Raw genomic sequence first — 9,164 nt, forward strand, 5'->3', positions numbered from 1 at the left:
AATCACTTTCACCCCCATTTAAAAAAATTATTTAAACAGCAGGCACTTCTCTGTACTAGCTTCTGTGCTGGGGGTCGGCCCTGCCTTCTCAGAGCTCATCATCTACAGGAGGAGGGCACACTATGCTCCCACATGTAATATACCTATTTATACATATATATTTTCTATTGATTCTGTTTCTCTAGAGAACCCTGACTAACATAGAAGTCATCTAGATGCCAGTAAGAGCCACAAAATTTTGGATACTTATCTATCTAGATCCACATACCTGTATCTATATTTATTATGGATATATGTGTATATTCATATTATAGATAGCACAAGTGTATGTGCTTTCTATCTATAGATAGCTGTGCCTCTATAGAAAGAAGACACCGAGGACCAACCTGTACAGTCCGCCCGATAAAGCCATATAACATCTCAGGAGGCAAGAAGGACAGTTTTGATGGAGAATAGTTAGGGTTTTCTCTTCTCTTAGCCACACATTTCATTTGGATTTCCTCCTTCTTACTTTATGCTCTTTGGAGCAGATGACATTTCACCTCTATTTCCACCTGTAGTGATTTGCTCATTGAGGCACATAACCCACACCTGACCAAGCAGTATAATCCATCCCCTGAGCCCCAGTGTTAGGGTTGCAAATAGGTGCAAAATGAATAAATTGTAGGACTCTTACAGGAATTGTCAGATAAATAACTTTAAAACACCAAAAAAAAAAAACCCAAAATCCTCAGGGACTGGAAGGCATGTGGATAGTAAGCCTGGAACCATGGATAGAACCAGAAGTGGGAGCCAATGTTCCAGAGGACAGAACTAAGAGGAACTAAATGCTGGTAAGTCCCTGAATCCAAGCAGAGCCCCTTATATTCTTTTTTAAAAAAATACTTTATTTATTTATTTATTTATTTATTTATTTATTTATTTATTTATGACAAAGCATGAGAGAGAGCACATGAGCAGGAGGGTGACAGAGAGGCAGAGAATCTCAAGCAGACTGCACTGGGCACTGAGCTCAGGCCAGTATGGGGCTCAATCCCAAGACCCTAAGATCATGACCTCACCTGAAAGCAAGAACTGGACACTTAACAGACTAAGCTGCCCAGGCACCCTGTTATATTCTCAAACACTTTATTTATATCAGATTACATGGAACCTCTCTTTGCTGAAGCTTGTTTGAGTGGGTTTTCTGATACCTGCAAACAAATGAAGAACCACTGGCATGGAGATTCTGGAAGAAGCCGCCATCCTGCCCTAATTTGGGGATTGGGCATGAGAAGAGGACAGCCCATCAAATAGATGAGCACACACTACTGGGGAGTCCTGGGAAAATCAACAGGCTTTAGATAAGTCCTGGTAGGAAGCTCTGATATAAAGTAGGGGTTGGAGGGTAGTGGCCAGTCTTTTCCCAGATGGAGTGGCCTGAGGAAAAGCCTGGCCATAAGGTCCATTCAATGTGGAGGGTTGTAAACAGAAAGGCAGAGAGAGTCAGCTGAGCACTGCTGCAGGGGAGCATAGGGGAGGACACATCTCAGAGAGAAAACTTCCCTCCAGGACCACCTAGGACCCGGGATCCTTTCCTATCATCCACTGAATTTCTGGACATTTATCCTGACCAGCCCTCTCCAAGTATGTTCACACAACCAATGAGAGGACCCAAGGGAAATCCACTATGTTGAGTAAATGTGAGTAATATCTGGCAATGATTGAATATCTAGTCTGATCTTGGGCCAGACTCTATATTCCTATAAGGATGAATCAACAACAACAACACCACACACACACACACACACACACACACAGAGACACCACATGTGACATGAATTTGTTAACAAAACTAGAAGAATGCAGCCTCTGGATACAGAGCAAAGAGCCTGCTTTTAATATAGATTTACTAAAGGAAACAGACATAAATTGTAGGCAGTCACTGTTCTGAGCTCACGAATAGAGCTAGTCTTGGTGGGCAGAAGGGAGAGAGAGTCACAATTCATTTCACTGAAGCTGCAATCCAGATTAGCTGTAAATATTGCCTTTGGCTGTCATCTGTCTTGAGAAATGGAAGGAATTAAGTATAGGAATCTGAGAAAGTGAGAAAGACAGACACAGCTGAGTGACTGCCCTCCATGCATCCGATTTCCTAGGTTTTAATAATAATAAAGCAGAGTGTGAAAATGGACTCATGAGGAAGAGCCCAGGGCCTCCCTCCAGCCTTCCACTGACCCCCTTCCACCAGCAAATATGGTTTTTTTTTTTTTTTGCAGTCCTCATGCATTCTATACACGAATTTTTCCAAATGTAGGGAGATCAGGCCATTCAGCTAAACAAGGAGCCAAGGCCTCCAAAGCAGCTGGTTTGTTCACGGATGAACAGATTTGAAGTAACCCCCTAAGGAAGGAATATGAAGCTGGAGACGTTTAGGGTTGTCCTAATAATGGAGGTTTGGAAACTTAACCAGTAAAGAGCTCTGGATACATTAGAAACCAGGCAGACCTTTTTTCCCCTTCCCTATAATTGTGCCTCCCATTCCAAACAAATATCAGAAAATAGAACTTTTTTTAGGCTTCTAAGGCCAAAGTAGATTCTTTTTTTTAAATTTATTAGAGAGGAGGAGGAGGAGGAGGAAGAGAGAGAGAGAGAGAGAGAGAGAGAGAGAGAGAGAGCAAGGGGAGAAGCAGAGGGAAAAGGAGAAGCAGACTCCCTGCTGAGCAGGGAGCCCAGTGTGGGACTGGATCCCAGGACCCCAGGATCATGACCTGAGCCAAAGGCAGATACTTAACTGACTGAGCCCCCCAGGAGCCCCCTTATAGATTCTGTATGTTATCATTATGCCCTGCCATGTCACATTGGTGGTGAAGCAGATTTATTTTATTAATGACCCCATAAATATTTAGGATGGCAAAGTAGAGCAGCAAAGGGAAGCCCTAAACTAAATCTGTAAAAAAATCCAATAAGTGTTTTTCTAGTGAGATAAGATCATTTCTTTTGTCATCATGGAAGAAATTAAACAAACTTTTGAAGTGAGCTGTAAAATAAGACCATATACGTTATATGTAATTGTATAGTATATTATACAAAGATAGTACACCTAATAGTACTGTGTTTTTAATATGAAATATATGTCACTCATGGGTGGTATACACTTTACAAAAACAATACAAAAGTAACACTGTAGCAGTACAACATTTTATACTGTGTTACAACAGATAGGGTTATTTCATATTATTTTCTGAGTTTCCATATATATTTCACAAAAATAATGTGAAAATAACATGAAATATACACATACATACATAGTATACATCCAATATACAGCTGACCCTTGAACACCACAAGATTGAACCATGCAGGTGCACCTACATATGGATTTTTTCCCATTAAACACAGTACAATACTGTAAATGTATTTCCTCTTTCCTATAATTTTCTTAATTGCATTTTTTTCCTCTGGCTTACTTTATGATAGGAATACAGTGTATAATAAATAAAACATACATAATACGTGCTCATGACTGCTTATGCAATCAGCAAGACTTTTAGCTGTTAGTAAAGTTTTGGAGGAGTCCAGAGTTATATGCAGATTTTCGACTGTGTGGGGTATCAGTGTCCCACCTTGTTCAAGAGTCACCTGTTTATCACACACACAAAGGGATCCCAGAGGTTAGCTTCCAACTGCCCAGATGGCTTCTTCCCCTGCTTTCTGCCAGCGCACCTCCACCTGCCGTATTATTACCCTGTCTTGTTTCCTCTCCCCAGTCACTGCTGCAGAGCCCCACAGTAATTAGTAACCTGTCTGTCACATTTTTCTATCCTTAGAAAGGCAAACTCATCCAACTGCTTTGAAGTCCAATTTTAATTTAGATGCAAACTGCTCCCATAGTGCCAATAGTCTAAAAGGAACCTGGGGCAGACTGTAATTACAGAGGGCTGGTGTTTTCCATCTGATTAGAGTGTTGTTTCCTGACTCCTGCCAGACCGCACACAGGAGCACCATGTTATTCCTCCCCGCTGTGCCCTATCCCTTGGGCACCTCTTCATCACGTCCACTTCCTCACATCTCATTGGTTGGTTGTTTATTTGAATGCCTGGGAGCAACAGGTCCAAACTAGGACAGGACATTTGTGTATATATACACACATATACATATGTATTACATACATGTATGATATACGTATGTATTATGTGCACTTGTGCATCTATACATACATATATAAAAAGGTTTTTTCAAAGAGATTTATTATAATGAATTGACTCATGTGATAATGGAAGTGGGCAAGTCCCAAGTTCTATAGGATGAATCAGAAGCTGAGGACCCAGAGGAGCTGATAGTATATTCCAGTCTGAGTCCAAAGGCCTGAGAACCAGGACAGATGAATTTCCCAGGTCAAGTCTGAGGGCAGGGAAAAAGCCAGTGTCTCACTGGAAACCAACAGGCAGCAGAATCCCTCCTTCTTGGCTTTTTAAAATTCTGTTCAGGCCTTCAACTGATTAGATGAAGCCCACCTACAATAGGAAGGGCAATCTATTTACTCAGGTTTCCAATATAATTTTTTTTAAGATTTTATTTATTTATGTATGTATGTATGTATTTATTTATTTATTTGACAGAGAGAGAGCACAAGCAGGGGGGGCAGCAGCCAGAGGCAGAGGCAGAAGCAAACTCCCCCCTGAGCAGGAAGCCCCATGTGGGACTCGATCCCAAGACCCTGAGATCATGACCTGAGCCAAAGGCAAATGCTTAACCGACTGGGCCACCCAGGCACCCCTAAATATTAATTGTATCCAAAAACACCCTCTTAGACACACCAAATATAATGTTTGACCAAATATCTGAGCAGCCTGTGCCAAGGTGACACATAAAATTAATCATCACAACATCCTTATTCCTCGAGCTTATATTACTTTATGTGGAAAAAAGGGATTTTGCAAATCCTGAGATGCGGGATTATCTGGGTTGGCCAGATGTAATCAATCAAAGGAGCCCTTATTTGAGGAAGGCCAGATGCAGGGGAGGGGAGGGAAGAGGTGTGATTGCAGAAAGAGAAGAGAAAAAGTGCCACCCATTGGCTTTGGAGGCAGAGGAAGGCACCACAGGCCAAGCATGGTGTATGGTCTCTGGAATCTAGAAGAGGTAAGGAAAGGTATTCCCTTCTAGAACCTCGAGATGGAATGCAGACCTGCAAACCTCTAGAACTGTAAGGTAATCACATTTTATTGTTTTAAGCCACTAAGTTTGTGGCAGTTTAGTGCAGTAGTAGGAAACCACTACTGTACCTTCAATTGGTATTCTAGAACAGGTAACAGAAGTGAGAATAGGCATCATATTTCAGAACTTTATTTATGAAGCCTTTCAGGAGGTTGGTACACACCAGCTTGATTGATGCTTCACTTATAACGACTTTCCTTGAAAATCATGTTAGTGGGATCAGCTTTCAGGTAAGTTTATCTTCAACCAAAGTATTTCTGGTTAATATCCAAGGTTCTTTGGGTGGGATTTCAGTCTTTCAATACTATGGTCCCCTTATCCATAAAATGAAGAGAATCATATGCAATTTGTAGATGACCCTGTGGGTTACTTGGGTCAGCAAATGCAAGTGCCCGGAGAGGGCTTGACTCACCGCATGTGCTCAGTACATGTTTGCTCTTGTGAAAATATGTGAATGCATTAAAAATAGTCCTTTCTGGCAAGAATGGGAGGCCTGGCCTTCTCTCACGTTGTTTCAAAGTGGAATACCCAGCAGTCAGGACAGATAAACAATGAACTGGTGGATCCCTTCATTCTGATGGAAATTGTGAGATTGGAGGGAAATGTTCTCAAATCTGAAAATCACATTAGGAAGGTTCAATTTTTTTAAAAGAGATTTAGAGGAGTATCAAACATTCTCAGCTATTAGCTTTGTAATGATACTGCCTTGTGTTTAAGGATTGTAAAATTTCCCTGTTGCCGATTTCAGTGGCATCCTTTGTTGTTAGCAGAGGCGGTGGCATGCAGTGGTTAAAAACTGGACTTGGGTACCAGGAAGTTTTATTTGAAATTCAGGCCCGCCGCCATCCACTGACAGGTCCCGGGCCAGATCTGCACCCGCCTCAGTGTCTTTACGTGCCGTGTGGGAATAAGACCAGTACCTGCTCCACATGGAGTTGGGAGCATTAAGGGATGCTCTTCACAGAGAGCTCTTCACCTGGGAGGAGCCTCACAGATATGGGACGTTGTGCTCCTTTACATTTACCATTTTCAACCATTATAAGATTCATTCATTAATTAAAAAAATAGATCCTCATCAGCATCACCAGACCAGACCCCTGTCCCCCATCATGGTGGATGAGGCCCTTGGTGGTGACCCCCCACATTGGCCTCTCTGTGGCCCATCTCATGGGCAGAAGACCCAGGCCAGGCTCTCTGGGATGCTACAGTTGCACCTGGAGAAGCATGGTACCTCTGGTGTCATGGGGCTGGGAGGGCCGTGGGGCCTCCAAGCTTCAGGTCTCCCACTGGTAAAGGCCTGACTGCTGGTAAGGAGGCCCCATAGAGGTCAACAGGAATGGACTCGACCTGCAGAGAGCAGGCATCTCTGAATCCCGTTCCCATTCCCCTGGGGGTGCTGGCTCTTGCTCCGGACCACACCACTTCCCTCCAAGGGCATCAAACTCCCTCCCAGACACATGGACTTGGAACTCTGGTTCTTAGTGGTTTCTGGAAGCATTTCTGTCGGCAACTAGAAAAAGTCCTGGACAGTAGAATGAAGTTCAACCAATATTTCCTGAATGTCAACCTTTTTCAAGGTGGCCTGCAGGCCCCTTATGATGACCAGAGAGGGAGCCAGACGTGTCCCGGGCAACCCCGCTGCTTGTAAGCCTTACTGTCTCCACAGTCTATTAATAACCTTTTCTATGCTGAGAGGAGGTGGAGCCAGACCTGGCCCATTCTGCACGCTGACGCGATTTCTTAACCAGATGCTGTAAATATATACAAAGGATATTTCTGAGAGACAGTACAACCAGGGAGGTAGTAACAAACGGCTGCTGTCTGCATACATTCAGCACGTCCTAAGGAAGTTTACAACACAGGTGGCCTAGGGGAAACATTCCTATTCATAAGAAAAACCAAAGAGAATAACCAAGAGCATTTGAGGTAATGCTTTGAACTTGAAAAGAGAGGTGTTAAGTGAGAGAAATCTATCATAATTGTATTCCCTCCGTGGAGTGAGCTCTCCATTCATCTAAAAATCTCTGTTGAAAGGAGCAGGTGTGAAGGAAAGAAGAAGGGGAGGGGAGGCGGGAGCCTGTGCTTTTCTGGGACAGACGGATCAGCACACCTTCCTGATGGGGTCCTCTCTGCCCGGAGGCCCCACTATGACATCTTTGGTCACCATCCCCCAGTTCCCTAAACTGGCTATCTCGTTTGAAAGCCCCTCCCAGGGTCCTGCTGGCACCTCTGTTCTCAGCTTTTGGCTGTAAAAACAACTCCCTAAGTTTGAATCCTGAGCCTGCCACTTTCTAACGCCTACACACACGGGGAGCTGGAAACTTGGGACACCGGGGACGATGATATGAACTCCATCTAACAAGCGGGCAGGTGTCAGAGGGCCTGGCTCCTGCGCAGCTGCGGGCTGTCCAGGCTGCTCAGCGGGGCAGGGGCCGGCGTGGCCAAGGGTCCTTGTGAGCACCACCCAGGGGCTCCTGCAGGAGGTCAAGGGGACCCATAGTGAGTGTATGCAGGTGGACAGTGGGATGGGTAGATGCCGGGTGGCTCAGGAGGGGCAGCAGGAGCAGAAGGCGCCTGGGTCTCTCTTGGTTTGTGCACCTCTCACTAATGCAGCAGCGTGCAGAGAACCCTGCCCATCTGAACCCGAGCTCTCGGTCTGTGCCCCTTGCAGAGGGAAGCTGGCAGCGCGCCCACGTTTGTGCTTAAATGGTCCTGGCATTTCACATTATGATATTCTGTGAACATTTCCCTATGTACGTTCTTCTAGGTGTAGGCTGTTACCTGCTTCAACAGCTCAAATGCTGCAGGCAGAAAAGATATAATTCTGACAGACGTGCGGAGTCGAGCCCTGCAGCTAAATGTGTTAGTGCTCCAGAACTGCGCGCTCGCACACGGTGTGCTGTGGCTTGCTGGCGCAGTTGCACTTCTAAGGGGATATTTAGAGCAAGACACAGACACCTGTGAGCTAAGCAGTCTGCTAAATTCACCTCATGGGACCATCCCCTAGGAGTATCAGATGCTTGTCAAATTAGGCAAATTGATAGGATGGGGGTCTTGGGTGTGTGACTGCTCAGAGAATTCCAGAAGACTCTTTGAGGAACAAAAATGAGCTCTCAATGGTAGGGCGAATATATAAAGACGAAGTCAGTACTGGAATCAGATTTCAGGAGAGTCTGCACTAGATAAAATGATGCGGTTTTTACTCAGTATTTGGGGGCCCTCTCTCTGTTTAGTTCTGGGACTACTGGTAAGACTGTCCCATGTGAAATTGCTGACATCTGACCATTTCAACACAAAATTACAGTGTGATGTGGCTAAGTAAGCATCAGAGATGGATGCCATTTGTATTCAGTGGACTTCTAGGTTTGACTGAGTAACCAACATGGCAATTATTATAAATTTCAGATCGCCGTCATAGAGTGGCCTCCTCTCTCAGTTTAAATTAGAATAAATGAAAAGTCAAAGTAAACGAGGGTACAGCTCTACTAGGGCCAGCGTGCTAGGATTCGCCACACAAGGATAGAAATATGAAATTTTGTTTGCTCGCTTATCTAACGTTGCTCTTTGTGAGAGTCTGAAATATGGTGAAATATTCTTGCTAACAACACACTCTCTTGGTTTCATTCACTGTAGAGAGCCGAGATGTGACAGAACTTTCCAGTATCACCCACCCTCGGCTCCCCCACCCCAGTGACCACGCACTAGACATTTGGGGTGTGCTCCTTAAGGATTTGACTTCATTTCATCCTTTCAGTAATCAGGGAGGTTGCTGTTGGCAGGTTATCTCTGACTGACTAGTGTGGAAACTGAGGCACAGAGGCAGGAGGGTCCTGCGCAGGTCGTACAACCCGTAAGCAGCAGAGAAAGAACTCTGGTGGATTGGGTCCAACGCCGGGGTGTCCCACTCTCTGTAGAACATCTCTCCATGCAGCACAGGAACATATGTTCACAGTGCAGAGTTGGGT

Source organism: Nyctereutes procyonoides, unplaced genomic scaffold, assembly GCF_905146905.1.
Source record: "Nyctereutes procyonoides isolate TBG_1078 unplaced genomic scaffold, NYPRO_anot_genome, whole genome shotgun sequence".
Lineage (NCBI taxonomy): Eukaryota > Metazoa > Chordata > Mammalia > Carnivora > Canidae > Nyctereutes > Nyctereutes procyonoides.